Source organism: Pristiophorus japonicus, chromosome 11 (genome assembly GCF_044704955.1).
Source record: "Pristiophorus japonicus isolate sPriJap1 chromosome 11, sPriJap1.hap1, whole genome shotgun sequence".
NCBI classification, from domain to species: domain Eukaryota; kingdom Metazoa; phylum Chordata; class Chondrichthyes; family Pristiophoridae; genus Pristiophorus; species Pristiophorus japonicus.
Window position 1 is genome coordinate 57,560,679 of NC_091987.1, and position 16,628 is coordinate 57,577,306.

A 16,628-nucleotide genomic window follows, 5' to 3' on the forward strand; every position below is an offset into this window, starting at 1 on the left:
CTCCCTCACCAAGGCTTCCAAAATGTCTTCTTTTTTCCTCAGCCGAAGATTCGTCTCTGCCGAGTCTGTCCATTTCCCAAGTTCCTCCTTCACCTCCCTCTTTATTTCTTTGATTTCTCTCATTATGCCTCCTATTGTCATATAACTTCTGCCATTTCACCATCTCCTGTTTTCCACTTAAGCACTTTACAGGTTATTCTATTTATTTTCCTGTGTGTATTTTTCCCCTCCCCTTGTTCTGATCCATTTTAAATGCCATTCAGTTGTACTATCTACCAGTTCTAATGAAGGGTGCAGGCCTGAAACTTTAATTTGGCCATCTCCCCACAGATGCCCCCTGACCTGCTGAGTGTTGCCAGCATGTTCTGTTTGAAGTAGTGTGTGTAGATTTGAGCACACTGGCTTCAAAAGAAGATCAATGTATTTGAGAGGGCTAAAAGAGGAGCAGTACATGCCGGAGCTTAGCTACAAGGAAAGTATAGCAGGAAAAAAAAACTTTTATTTGAAAAAAGAAGATTGAAAGAGGGACATGTTCTTTAAAAATGTTGATTTTAATCAATAATGCAGATGTAAGCAGACTATTTTGGATTGTGAGTACAGAACTGGAATACAAGACTGTTAAGGGCCTAGAAAAAGTTAACCAGGAATATTATTTTAACCAAACTGTGGGACTAAAACTAGCAAACACAGGTTCAAACTACAGAAGGTATTTTTACGATAAATATCAGGAAATTCTTCTTCACACAATAAGTGTGAATAAACTTCCAGAAAGAGTAGTGGAGCCACAAAACCCTTGGATCATTTTAAAACAATTGGATGCTACACTGAGGGGGATGTTAAAATCCCTTTGGATGGGCAAATTAATATGGACAGGAAATAAACAAATATGTTATCTGAAATTGCTCTCTCTTACAATAACTGTTCCTAAGAGCTTAAGAAATAGGAGCAGGAGTAGGCTATATTGCCCCTCGAGCCTGCTCCACCATTCAATAAGATCATGACTGATCTTCGACCTCAACTCCACTTTCTCACCCGATCTCCATATCCCTTGATTCCCCTAGAGTCCAAAAATCTATCTATCTCAGCCTTGAATATATGTAACGACTTAGCATCCACAGCCCACTGGGGTATAGGATAGCCTTCCACATCCATAATTATCTCATGATCTCATGATAATATAATAGTACTCAGTGGAATTTCAACCCTATTGAGCATTGGATATGTGGAATAGACTTCCAGCAAGGGCAATCCTTCAAAAAGAGAGAGCTAAATATCTGGTTTAGAACAAGATTGAAGGCTGTAGGAATAAATATCAACTGAGATGATCAACTGCTCCAGAAGAGCATACAATGGTTCCCAAGCTGTTCAGATTCAGGGTGTCTTTTCTTTGGATGGCGGTTTAACTATGATGCCTCTCCATCAAATAGCTTGCCAGCACTCAATACCTAGACTACTTGACCAAGGTACTCGCCTACCACCCATGAACCTGTTCCCCAGCAAGGAGCCAACAACTTCAGGAAAGGAGAGGCGAGAACGAGCGAGAAAATAAAACACACTAAGTAAACAAGACTGTTTCCACAGCAATGCAAACAGAAGCCAACATAAGGCAACTGCTTCAGGAAACAGTTTGCCAATACAAATGAGCCATTAAACATTTAAATCCACAATCCCAACCGAATCATCAAAATTAATACAGGGATTTGTAGTAATGGAGCGTTTTCAGAATTTTACTGTGCAGCACAAAGGTTGGAGGTCATTGGAGATGTAATAATTGCACAAATATGTAGGTTGCTCAATTAATTCAAACTAAATTAAGGTGATCACTTCAATTAAATTTGCAATATGTTTTCAGTATTCTTCTGCTGTTTCAAAGATTTTCTCACTGACATGAGAAAATATCCTAAATCTCACATATCAAATCTAGCTGACTGGAGATAGCTGGTCTCTTGGGTGTGGCCTGATTTTTATTACATTAGATTTTAAATAGATGCAAAATCATAATAGAACATAGCTTAAATTTCTATCACACCCATTGTCAACATCTCGCAGTCTCAGGTCAGATGGAACATGGGTTAATAGCAGAATAAAGTTCCCACTCCTCAGTCCCAAAAGGGGTTTTAATAAAAAAACATTTCCTACTCTAAGAAAATCTTATTTAATATGATTTTACCAGCACTTCCTCCAACCAGCCTCTGCACACTCTTAGCATACGATGCACTGACAGGCATGACAGAGAGTCAGTTGTCTCTCTTCTTCTGCACAGCTGCAGTTAGAAACAGGGTTGAGTCGCAAATGGGTAAATTTTCAGCAACGTGCAACAGAAATAGGCAGGCTTGACAAAATTGCAGAAGTGCTTCTTGCTCTTTTAAAAAAAAATGCTTGTGTGTTTTACAAATTATTAACAGTAAAATGTTAGGTTTTGTACCATTCTATCTACTGATTTTTTTAAAAACAATATACAAAAATAGTACTTTCACCGGTGAGTGATGTTTCATACATTATACAAAGAAGAGGAAGTATCAACTGATTGAAAGGCTTCCTTGCGCAAGTTAATCTTTTCATATTGCATTAGAAAAGCTGTGTTGTGCTGTGTTTCACAATGATACATATTTCAACATATTTATCAACTTTCCTGTAAGGCAGTACAACTGGCGTTACTTTCAGTATTAGTGTCAAGGAATAGGCCAATTGCATGTAACTGAGAAATGTTGCTTCTTTAAAATCATGTTACAAAGATACCTGGGATATGTAGAAGAAACTAACTCCGCCCCACCCCTACCCCCAATCCCCCCCAAAAAAAACCAGATGGTATCATTTCTGGAGGAGCTGGCCTGACAGAGTTTGACTGCAGAACTGGAATGCCCAGTGTCTATTTCATTGAAGGTTTTGGCCCAAGTTTCTCTGGTTGCTGACCATAGCAAATTACAGCAAGTTTATTTTCAGGCTGCAGCTGGCTGCATACGACTAGTGTGTCAGGAGCCATTAAATGAGCACGTTTCTTAATCGAAGATAAAATCAGCTACAGTGTGACACTTGGCATACAGTGGAGATAACATTATGAAAATGACCGACAGAAAAGCCACAAGTTGATTGGTAATGTCAAGACTTTTCACAGCTTATTGCTGAAGAATCCCAGAACAGCAGAGAAACAGGCCCTTTGCTTCAACAAGTCTGCACCAATGTTTTACTCTACATGAGCCACCGAGTCTAATCTTATTCTTCTGCTCATTCCACACACCCTTTAGTACATGTCCTTTTCAAGCAACTATGTAATTCTAAAAAAATATATTAACTTTGCTTCAACAATGGTTCAGTAAAGATTTGCCAGCTTGGCTCAATAAGAACATAAGAAATACAAGCAGGAGTAGGCCATTCGGTCTCTCGAGCCTGCTCCGCCATTTAATAAGATCATGGCTGAACTGATCTTGGCCTCAACTCGACTTCCCTGCCCGCTCCCCATAACCCTTGACTCCCTTATCATTCCAAAATCTGTCTATTTCCACCTTAAATATAGTCAATGACCCAGTTCCACAGCTCTCTGGGGTAGAGAATTCCAAAGATTCACAATCCTCTGAGAGAAGAAATTCCTCATTTCTGTCTTAAATGGGCGACCCCTTATTCTAAAACTATGCCCCCTAGTTCTAGATTTTCCCACGAGGAGAAGCATCCTCTCAGCATTTACCCTGTCAAGCCCCCTCAGCATCTTATATGTTTCAATAAGATCACCTCTCATTCTTCTTAACTCCAAAGAGTATAGGCCCAACCTGCTCAACCTTTCCTCATAAGACAACCCCTTCATCTCAGGAATCAACATAGTGAACCTTCTCTGAACTACCTCCAATGCAGGTATATGCCTCCTTAAATAAGGAGACAAAACCTATACAGAGTGCTCCAAGTGTGGTCTCACCAACGCCCTGTACAGTTGTAAGACTTCCCTACTTTTATATCCCATCCCTTTCAATAAAGGCCAACATTCCATTTGCCTTCCTAATTAATTGCTGTACCTGCATGCTAACATGTATGAGGACACCCAGATCCCTCTGTACCGCAGCATTCTGTAGTCTCTCCATTTAAATAATATTTTGCTTTTCTATTCTTCCTAACAATGATAGGACTCTTGCTTCTGAGTCAGAACATCATAGGGTCAAGCCCAGGGTCTTGAGCACATCATGCAGGCTGGCACTTCAGCGCAGTACTGAGGGAGTGCTGCATTGTCACAGGTGTTGCCTTTTGGATGAGGTGTTAAGCTGAGACTCTGTCTTCCTGCGTAGATTAATGGCACTATTTGGAGCAGGAGAGTTCTCCTGGCTGATATTTATCCATCAATCAACACCACTGAAACATAACCAGCTGCCATATTTGCCTACGCAAGTGTGACTAAACTTCAAATGTAATTTATTGACTGCAACTTTGAGACATCTTCAGCATCTGAAAGGCATAGGCCTATAAAGTAGTCTGGACCTGATTTTAGATTCAGCACCGTGTGCCTAGCATGCCCAGATTGAGAGGCCTGAAGATCGATGGAAATTGGTCCTCAGCATACTTGGCATGAGAGCTGCTGGTGCTGCTTGTCCCGCTACAGGCAACTCACCCAAGTGAAGACATCAACGTCGAGTTGCCTGGCCCGCTGGCACCAGCCTTCAGGTAAGTGCCAGGAAGAGGGATTGGAGCATGCTACAGGGGGAGGGGGAGGGGAGCAGTGTTCACAACTTCTGTGGAGTCAGGAAGGAAAGAAATCTTTACACTTTTCCGTCATTGGCTGCCGCTGAGGTCACTGAAGAATCCCGAGCAGAGCAGAACAACAGATTTTGAAAGAGGGCCTTTCAACGGAAATTAGGTCCATAATTCACATATTTAAAGGGTCTATCACCTGTTTTAGGCTTCCACCAATTTAGCAGTGGGACTAGTGCCTGCGCAGATTTGGGTGCAGGCTATCCCACTGCTAAATGTGTATGCTATGCACCCATTTTACACCCAAAAAACAGGCACAAAGCATACCAATTTCTACCCCACTCTATCATTGAATTATTTTTAATTGTAACTATTCAGATTTTTCCTAACTTCCTCATTAAATGTTTATGATGTAAGGTGTTCCCTCCCATTACTGTCACACCAATCTAATATTTGCCTTACCATAACTCTTCATAATCTTCAAGAACTTATCAGATCTTGTGAAAAAAGCCCTATGGCTAAAAATTCAGCTTTTCGCGATTTTGCCCGTTTTTGGGCGATAATCGCGGCAGAATTTTTTTTTTTAGTTCTGGGTCACCGTTACCGCCAGAGGTCGCAAATTTTGCCAAACAGTGAAGGTTGTTAGCGATAGCGATAAATCCGGCGTTGCACAACAAAATTTGTGCGCCTGAGCCGAAATTTGCAACCCGAAAATAAAATCAGGCCTTCTGCAATTTTTTTTCTTCTTGTTACGTTTCTGGTCAGCTGGCAGGGAGCGCCCGTGCATGCGCAGTGCACTCAGGGTTGAATCAGCCAAATTTAACTTTGATTTCACGACGGAAGGAGATGGCAGCAGTCAGAGAGCCAGAAAGTTCAGCAGTGACGCAAACGAGGCACTTGTCAATGCTGTTGAGAGAAGATGGGGGGGGAGTTGAACAGGAAGGGACAAGTAGAACCCTCCCAGCGGTCTTTCAAAAAATTTGTGCCAGCATAGCTGAAGAGGTCTCCTATATTGACATCCGAAGGACCCACACACAGTGCCGCAAGCGATTTAATAACCATTTAAGGGTCGCTAGAATAATATTTTTATTGATGCACTCCTTCATTACTTAAATTATAAATCTAAAACACTATTTGTTCTCATGCTGCTGATATAGGTAGGCTAAGTGTTGCACCTTATTTGCCATGAATGATCTTTACACATTATTAAGATTGCTTTCTGAGATCTTAAAAGATGTATCTGCATTTCGATGTCTTCCTCATGAACCATGTGCAATTTCCAGGGCCATTAAACAGAGGACTGTATTAAATACACACAGTATGGTATAAGTGTTTTGATGGCTATCTGTGTGTGCCACAAGAGCAGATGGGCCCTCTAGTAACCATTCCCATTGTCATCTTTGCAGGGAAAGACATCCCACAACCGCGGGAGCAGCAGCGGACAGGCGGCAGTCCGCCCCAAAGCATGCCTCTGACAGTCCTGGAGGAGCAAGTGGTCAGTCTGATCGGTGTCTCAGGGAGGACAACTGCCCATGGGGGTGCAGAGTCCCTGTTCGATAGTGAGGGTAGGTCCTGCAAAATCCCCGAGCTGGGTTGGGCCAATGTGATGTAGTTTCTGTGGACTAGGGTTGGGGCAATGTCATGCAGTGTTTCTGAACTACATATAATGGAGTAGCGGCGATCCTTCAAATGAGCCTGTGCTATGCGACCTTACTCATGTCACCCTACTCCCTCCCCTGCTGCTAACTACACATCTGTTGTTTTCTATTTCCAGGTGATCAGTCACAGACGCCACATCCTCTCATGAAACCTCCACATCAGGCCATCATGTGGGGGGGGGGGGGGGGAGAGGAGGAGGACGAGGAAGAGGAACTTGAAGGAGAGGAGGAGGATGAGGAACTTGGAGGAGAGGAGGAGGACGAGGACGAGGAACTTGAAGGAGAGAAGAGGACGAAGAGGAGGAACTTGAAGGAGAGGAGTGGACAGAGCAGCCTACTCTGGAGGAGGCTGGTGGCGGGGGGGGTGCCGATGAACTCGACACCTCTTATACCACCGGTCAAAAGCTTGTCCGAGGAATAAACATTCCAGGGCTTTGAGCCATCCGAGGCCCCTAATACTAGTGGCGTGCAGCAACGCACTCCCGGGGTTGAATACCATATGCCGTCTCTCCGGAGGGTGATACAGCCGGTCTGCTGACAGGCAGGCAGACGCAGAACTGGACATGGTGGGACTGTCCAGGAAGAGCGTCCAGCTCCTAGAGTTCTTAGTTAGGATTCCCGCTAGCATCGCAACACTATCTACGATCATCACGGAGGTCGGGTCACAGATTGTCGGTGCAAGCCGCGAAATCACCGAGGCTGTCAATGCCCACACGCAATTGATGGCCTCCATCTGTGACACTACAGTCCCCAGTGTTACACCCAGACCCTTATCATCTGTGAGTGGGGAGGTCGAGCAAGAGGATCGCCACTCAAAAGCCGGGCCTTCCATACACCGAGCTTCTCCAGGGGATCTACACATGGCGTCTCCATTGTCTCTCCCCCTAATACAGCAGGACTCTGTCCGCCTTGCTGCTCAAACTCTTGGTGCCAATTTGGGTAGGTTCATGACTCGCAGGAGGGGGGCTAAGGTGAGGCGGTGGGGTGGGGGCGGTGATGGATAGCTGAAGGTAAAAGATGTTCGGTACAGGGGTTATTGTTTTGTTGTTGATTTGTTTTTTGTTGTTATTTTCTGAACATTTCCAAAGTTTACCAATTCTGTTAAAGTTCACAATGTTTAATAAATTTTATTTAAGCTTCAAAATTACATTTACAATGTTTAATAAATTATTTTGTTCACCCTAACCATTCCTGTGTAGTGTCTCATTTGCAGAATAAGAGTGGGAATAGTCAATATGGTGGGATAGAATGGCCAGGCAACGCTCAAACGTGCCGCTCACTCTTCAAGCACAGCATTGAATTATGAACTGCTGACGTAAGATTTTGCAAAAGCTCCACAAGACCTCCCCTGTGGAGGTGGTGGTGGTGGTGGTGGCATGGGTCTCTCACCAGGCTCCCCTTCCTCATCTTCCTCCTCTCTCCTGAGGGGCTCCTGCAGTCCCCATTGAAAATTCCTGTCCACTCATGATGGCCAAGTTGTGCAGCATGCAGCACAGCACAATGAACTCAGAGACCTGCTGAGAGGAGTATTGCAGGCAGCCTCCAGAGTGGTCCAGGCATCGGAAGCACTGCTTGAGCACTCCAATTGTCTGATCAACGATGTTACGTGTGGTATATGGCTGTCATTATAGCGATGCTCGGCTTCTGTCTGAGGGTTCCAGAGGGGGGTCATGAGCCAGGTGGCGAGGCCGTAACCTTTATCCCCCAGCATCCAGCTCTAGCCTTGTGGTTGGTCGTCAATTGTCTATTCCTCCGACTGTTTCGGTTCGTCTGTGTGCCGCAGCTTTGTATGATCCATATGTTTCCTGCATGTTTGCCAATTTTTGAGCATGTTGCCCTCCTTGGCCATGACAGTACCAGTGATCCACTTGGGACCCTGACCATAATTCAGAACATATACGGGACCATTTACAGAAATATCACGTGACACAGCTGCGCGATCGTGATACCCTTGCTGACTTTGTCTTCTATATTCAACATGATTATTCAAGTCAGGGTGTACAAAAGATAGCTGGTCTTAAGACCTCTTTTCATCATTAGTTCAGCAGGACAGACCCCAGTAAGCGTGTGTGGTCTTGTCCTGTAACTAAGCAGTATGCATGACAGGCGGGTCTGCAGTGACCCTTGGGTTACTCGCTTCATACTCTGCTTTATGATTTGGACAGCACGTTCTGCTTGCCCATTGGGTGCAGGTTTGAATGGTGCTGACCTTACATGTTTGATACCATTGAGTTCCATGAACTCTTGAAACTCCTGACTGGTGAAGCACGATCGGTTGTCGCTATCAACGATGTCAGGCAGACCATGTGTCGCGAACATGACACTGAGATTCTCAATGGTAGATGTGGATATGCTGGATGACATGATTATACACTCTATCCACTTCGAATATGCATCCAGCACAACTAAAAACATCTTCCCCAGGAAGGGACCTGCAAAGTCTATGTGGATCCTGGACCATGGTTTGGACGGCCACGACCACAGACTCGGCAGCGATTCCGCTGGTGCTTTGCTGAGCTACAAGCAAGTGTTGCACTGATGCACAAATGATTCCAGCTCAGCGTCAATTCCCGGCCACCATGCATGAGACCTGGCAATGCCTTTCATCATTACACTGCTGGGATGTGTGCTATTTAGCTCACGTACAAATTTCTCTCTCACTTTCTTGAACATAACAACACGATTGCCCCACAGTATACAATCCGACTGAATAGACAGATCGTCTTTGCGACGAATGTAAGGTTTGGTCTCCTCACACATTTGCTTGGGTATGGCAGACCAATCACCTTTGAGGATACAATTCTTCACCACCGATAAAATCAGGTCCTGGCTGGTCCAGGTCTTAACTTGTTGAGCCGTGACAGGGGTTCCTTCACTCTCAAAAGCATCCATAACTAACAAAAGGTCCGTCGGTTGTGGCGTTTCCACCTCCGGTGTGGGCAACGGCAAACGGCTCAAAGCATTGGCACAATTCTCGGTGCCAGGTCTATGGCGAATGACATAATCATAGGCGGATAATGTCAGCGCCCATCTTTGGAGCGGGATGAAGCATTGGTATTGATACCTTTCTTTTCAGAGAACAGTGAAATGAGCGGCTTGTGATCTGTCTCCAGTTCAAACCGAAGACCAAACAGGTACTGATGCATCTTTTTAATCCCATATACACAGGCTAGTGCTTCTTTCTCTACCATGCTGTAGGCTCTTTCCGCTTTAGACAAACTTTTTGAAGCATATGCGACTGGTTGAAGTTTACCCGATTCATTAGCTTGTTGGAGTACGCATATTCCATATGACGAAGCATCACAGGCCAATAATAAATATTTCCATGGGTCATAATGTATCAACAGCTTGTTAGAGCAAAGCAGATTAGTGGCTTTCTCAAAAGCTCTGTCTTGAGACGCACCCCACACCCAGTTGTCTACTTAGCAGCATGTGCAGTGGTTCTAATAAGGTGCTCAATTTAGGTAGGAAGTTATCGAAGTAGTTGAGTAGACCGAGGAGCGAACGCAGCTCCATCACATTGTGCGGCTTGGGTGCATTCTTGATGGCCTTGTTTTTTGTGTCCGTGGGCCTGATGCCATCAGCAGCAATTTTCCTCCCCAGGAATTCGACCTCTGGTGCCATGAAGACGCACTTCGAGCATTTCTGAGTTTGAGTCCCAGTTTGTCCAGACGATGTAAAACATCTTTCAGGTTGTTCAGATGTTCCTCGGAGTCAGGTCCTGTGATCAGGATGTCATCTTGGAACACAACGGTTCTGGGAACAGACTTCAGTAGACTCTCCATGTTCCTTTGAAATATTGCTGCAGCCGAGCGAATTCCAAAAGAGCACCTGTGATAAATAAACAGTCCTTTATGCGTGTTAATGCACGTAAGTCTCTTCGATGTCTCGACCAGCTCCTGTGTCATGTAAGCCGATGTCAAATCCAGTTTGGTGAATGACTTCCCCCCCAGCTAGCATTGCAAACAAGTCATCAGCTTTCGGTAACGGGTACTGATCCTGTTTCGAAACCCTGTTGATCATAGCCTTGTAGTTTCCACAGATTCTGACTGTGCCATCACTTTTCAGCACAGGAACAATGGGGTTGGCCCATTCATTAAATATGATCCCTTCACGCTGGAGTTTGTCCAGTTCGAATTTGAACCTCTCCCTCATCATGTACGGAACTGCCTGAGCTTTATGATATAGAAACATAGAAGCATAGAAAATAGGTGCAGGAGTAGGCCATTCGGCCCTTCGAGTCTGCACCACCATTCAATAAGATCATAGCTGATCATTCACCTCAGTACCCGTTTTCTGCTTTCTCTCCATACTCCTTGATCCCTTTAGCCATAAGGGCCATATCTAACTCCCCCTTGAATATATCCAATGAACTGGCATCAACAACTTTCTGCGGTAGGGAATTCCACAGGTTAACAACTCTCTGAGTGAAGAAGCTTCTCTTCATCTCCGTCCTAAATGGCTTACCCCTTATCCTTAGACTATGTCCCCTGGTTCTGGACTTCCCCAATTTTGTTTCTATGAGATCCCCTCTCATCCTTCTAAACTCTAGTGAATACAGGCCCAGTCGATCCAGTCTCTCCTCATATGTCAGTCCTGCCATCCCCGGAATCAGTCTGGTGAACCTTTGCTGCACTCCCTCAATAACAAGATGGATGGGTCTTGCATCCGAGTCCACTTGGATCTGTAATTTGGCTCCCGTGAAGTTGCCGATGCCTGGTTCTAACAGCGAGGGGAACTTGCTCAGTGTTTCGGTTCATATATCTTTCTCCAACGACAACGCCTTGATGTTGTTCCAATTGCATCTGATTTTTTCAAGCCAGTTCCTGCCGAACAACATTGGGTCATTACCTGGGACAATCCATAGCGGTAACTCGTGAACCGCACCGTCATATGACACTTTAATTGTGGCACTGCCAATCACCGTTATGAGTTCTTTGGTGTACGTGCGCAACTTGTCATTGACTGGACTCAGCCTGGGCCTCACAGCCTTATATCCCAAGCTTGTCGAATGCCCTCTGGTTCATTATCGATTGACTGGCCCCCTCCATCGTTTCCAGCACCCCATTAAATTTCACGTTGATCATTATTGGTTTGCTCTTAGTTAGGGACGAGTACAGTCCACACACTTCCTCCTCTGGTATCTCGGATTCGTATCTGGATCCGTGCTCGTCTGACCATCATCCTCCACGTGGTGTGTTGCAGCACACTTGCTCATCTGTGGATATTTGCGCTGGAGATGCCTCACTCTCAGACAGCCTTTGCAACTATATTACTTAAATCAGCACTGCTGGTGCCGGTGATTTCCCCCACAACGCCAACACGGAGAAATCGGATGCATTCCCGCTGGCAGACATTGGGCAGCCACAGGTTTTGCGTACGCGTCAGGTAGGCCCTGCCATGTGCTGCTCTGCCGAACGCCGGATCAATCATATTTATAGTACTTGCCGAGTTTCGATTTTTCATTAATATCTGCTTTAGTCTTCTATCCGTCATCATGCATGACTGAGCGATCGTGATGGCCCTGTTCAAGTCCAACGTCTCCACCGCCAGTAGTTTACACAGGATCACCTCATGATGCCGATTACAAAGAAGTCCTGCAGCGTGTCTGGCCAACATAGCCCCGAACTTACATGGTCCCGCTAGGCATCTCAGGTCGGCAACAAATTCCGCTGCCTTCTGGCCCTCTGAGCGAACATGCGTGTAAAATCTGTATCTTGAGATGATGATGCCTTCATCTGGCTTAAGGTGATCCTGCACCAGTGTACACAATTCTTCATATGTCTTCTCTGTTGGACTCACAGGCAGGAGTAGATTCTTTATCAGACCATAAATTTTTGGACCTCCTCCATTTTGTTGCCCATGAAGAACTGGCTCAAACGGCTCACAAATTCTGCCCAATCTTCTATTTCCACAAATCGCTCCAACAATCCAATTGTGCTAATTTTTGCATACAAAGGTTCTTGTTACCTCGTCGCCAAATGTTGTGTATACAATAACTGTTAGACTGAGTACTGTTTAATCCAAGAGATATGACCTTGGCTCTGCATTATTAAGGCCCAAAATGACTAATATACAAAATGGCTGGCCTTTTATACTTGAGCTGCACACACGTGCGTGCAGCCCAATGGCCCCCAACAGTGATGCCATCTAGTGGCTAGTGATCCCAAAAATACATACATGGCAGTAGTCACCTGGCGAATGCAGCAATGTGTAGTGTTCTGCAAGATGAAGCATATGTTCCCTGCTAATGCCCGAAAGGAGCCGGAGGCATAGAAACATAGGGCTAGGACCTCCACTTTAGAGCTTAGCGCCCAAAAATGGGCGTTATTTCCGGCATGGGCATTATAAAAGGATTTTCAGATCGTCGGCTTCTCGCCCATTCTCAAAACACTAAGTTTACATTTTTGAAAATGGGCTTTACCGCAAGTGATATCAAATGGGCGGCAGCGTTAAATTTTTCTGACCTTCTGCCGTAAAGTGTGGCTGTCCTTAGCAACAGCATGGCAACACTCGATTCCCGCGATATTGGAGGTCAAGGGTCACCATGACATGCGCAGGAGGAGACAGAGAGAGAGGGAGCTCAAAGGCACTGAAAGCATGTGTGGCTGTGGTGTGTGTTTGTTTGGCTGTTGTGGGAGGCACGAGGGAGATTCACCAGTAGCAAAAAGCCCACTAAGCACCAAGAACATAGTTGGCACTGAGTTTTTGTCCAACAAATAACATATAAAATGGAAGGGATGGAGGAGGCCCTGAGCTGGTAACCAGGAACACTGATGGCGGAGGGCTCCCAGTGATCCCAGATCGCCACACCGCACCCCCATTGCCAACCACACGAGAGCGAACAGCAACACCTTGCTTCTGGCTTGGAACACGTTCCCAACTGGGGACCGTCCTCTCCTATATCCGTCCAAGCAGTGCTTTGGCTGTCACCCCCCACCCCCCAATGAAACATCGCCTGAGGACCTCTTTGACCAGGTGGCTTGGAGTCAGGAGGGGAAGGGGATGGGGGAGAGGAGGGGAGGAGAAGCGGGGGGGGGAGGGTTGTTTTGTACAGAAATATCGATGATTTCAGACTAATGTTCGGTTAAAATATTTTTTATTTAACAAAACCTTGCAGTACATTGGCGCAGATAGCTATACCATTACACACTGGTGATTCCTTAACATCAAAGAGTATAATCACACTTAACTTCAATCAACGTAAACTTTAACAGCCACCAAGGTGATGCCCACCATTGATGTATCACCTGCACACACCCAGCAGTTTGTCAGCCATGGAAATAACACCAACTTTCTTTCAGGCAAAGCGATCATTGATGAGCTCCTAACGTAAGGCTCTTGCAGCTATCATGCCACCATGGACCCTTTCATGTGGTCTACAGGGGGGTGGAGGCATGGCTTCAGCGTCAGCCTGATGTCTGGTCCGATGTCAGCGTCCACCTCCTCATCCTCCTCTTCCTGGCCCTGGTGAGGTGGACTTTCAGACTCATCAGGCAATTCTTGTCCCCTCCTGATAGCCAAGTTGTGTAGCATAGAGCAGACCACCACGAATTGAGCTACCTGCTCAGGGTGGTATTGGAGCTCGCCTCCTGAGTGGTCCAGGCATCTGAAGCGCTGTTTCAGCATTCCAATGGTTTTCTCCACGATATTGCGAGTTGCTCTGTGGCTCTCGTTGTATCGCCTCTCGGCCTCGGTGTGGGTGTCATGCAGGAGGGTCATCAACCAGGTGGCGAGGCAATATCCTTTGTCCCTAAGCATCTAGCATTGACCTTGTGGCTGATTGTTAAACAAGTCAGATACAGTGTTCTCACGCAGGATGTGCGCATCATAGTTGCTGTCCGGAAATTGAGCATTGACTGCCAGTATAATTTGCTGGTGGTTGATAACCAGCTGGACATTCAGGGGGTGGAATCCCTTGTGGTTCCTGAAAACCTCAGCATCTTGAAAAGGTGCCTGCATTGCGATGTACGTACAGTCTATTGTTCCCTGTACCTTGGGGATGTTTGCAATCTGGAGAAAGCTAGAGCCCTCTCACTCTGTGCCTCCTTGGTCATAGGAAAGGTAATCAAGTCCATCCTACGTGTGTACAGAGCTTCAGTGACCTGTCTAATGCAGCAATGTGTAGCATGCTGAGAAAGTCCGCAAATGTCGCCAGCTGTAGCCTGAAAAGAACCCGAGGCATAGAATGACAGTGCCGCAGTGACTTTGACCTCGACGGACAGTGCAGTTCTGATGGTGCTGGCAGGCTGCAGGTCTGCCCTTATGAGCTGGCATACCTCAGTGATAACCTCTTTGTGGAAGCACAGTCTCTGAAGGCAGGTGGTGTCGAGCAAGTCGAGGTACTAATACTTCTCCTTGTACTTGTGGAGGGTGTAACGTCTGGTCCTCCTCATGTCTGTCTGTCACTTCGTACATTGGACACACAATGCAGTGCAGCGTTCCTTCGGCGGTGTCGAGTTTGCTGCATGTATTTGGTCACCAAGAGAGGGTGAGAAAGAACAGGCCCCATTGCAGTAGCTCTCTGTCTGCCACCGATTGCACACAAACAAGGAATGTCCCGACGAGCACACCTCTTCAATTCCAATCGGTCACAATGTGGTCAAGATGTTTTCAGAGATGTTCACATCAACTCCAACAACCTGCAGAATATATCCGAACTCCGCCGAGGTTGAAGCACAGCAGCCTTTTAAACGATGTGACATGTGATCTACAACATGGCGTCCATAACGCTGCAATTCGTTCTGGTTAGTTCCACTTTTTGTTGTCATTTTTTTGAGCAAGCAATATTGTGGGTGATATGTGTACGAGGTGGCAAAATTGACGATGACCAATCTCCATGGCCGCTAGTTTGGGTAAATATGCTCTTTACGAAAAAAAACAGTCACCAGGCATTAATAGAAACACAGAAAATAGGTGCAGGAATAGGCCATTTGGTCCTTCGAGCCTGCACCACCATTCAATATGATTATGGCTGATCATGCAACTTCAGTACCCCATTCCTGCTTTCTCTCCGTACTCCTTGATCCCTTTAGCCGTAAGGGTCACATCTCACTCCCTTTTGAATATATCTAACGAACTGGCCTCAACAACTTTCTGTGGTAGAGAATTCCACAAGTTCACAATTCTCTGAGTGAAGGAGTTTATCCTCATCTCGGTCCTAAATGGCTTACCCCTTATCCTTAGATTGTGACCACTGGCTCTGGACTTCCCCAACATTGGGAACATTCTTCCTGCATCTAACCTGTCCAATCCCATCAGAATTTTATATGTTTCTATGAGATCTCCTTTCATTCTTCTAAATTCCAGTGTGTCATGTATTCAACCAGCATTGTAACCCATGTATAAACTGATCTAAGTTGTACACCGTGAGAACACTGACCACTAGGTGGGAAACACTCCTAACCTGGACCTTCAGGTATAAAAGGGGAAGCTCCACCCACCTTCATCACTTGAGTGCTAAGGAATAAAGGACAGATCACAGACTGACCTTCTCTCAAGCATGGGCCTCGTGTGCATTTATACTGTGTGGTAAGGACGTATCACAGTGAATATAAGCCTAGTCAATCCAGTCTTTCTTCATATGTCAGTCCTGCCATCCAGGGAATCAGTCTGGTGAAACTTCACTGCACTCCCTCAATACCAAGAATATCCTTCTTCAAGTTAGGAGACCAAAACTGCACACAATACTCAAGGTGTGGTCTCACCAAGGCCCTGTACAGCTGCAGTAAGACCTCCCTGCTCCTATACTCAAATCCCCTCGCTATGAAGGCCAGCCATGCAATTAGCTTTCTTTACTGCCTACTGTCAGCATGGATTTATGAAGGGGAAATCATGCTTGAGAAATCTTCTGGAAATTTTTGAGGATTTAACGAGTAGAGTGGACATGGGAGAACCAGTGAATGTGGTGTATTTGGACTTTCAAAAGGCTTTTGACAAGGTCCCACACAAGAGATTGGTGTGCAAAATCAAAGCACATGGTATTATGGGTAAGATACTGACGTGGATAGAGAACTAGTTGGCAGACAGGAAGCAGAGAGTCGGGATAAACGGGTCATTTTCAGAATGGCAGGCAGTGACTAGTGGAGTGCCGCAGGGCTCAGTGCTGGGACCCCAGCTCTTTACAATATACATCAATGATTTAGATGAAGGAATTGAGTGTAATATCTCCAAGTTTGCAGATGACACTAAATTGGGTGGCGGTGTGAGCTGTGAGGAGGATGCTAAGAGGCTGCAAGGTGACTTGGACAGGTTAGGTGAGTGGGCAATGCATGGCAGATGCAGTATAATGTGGATAAA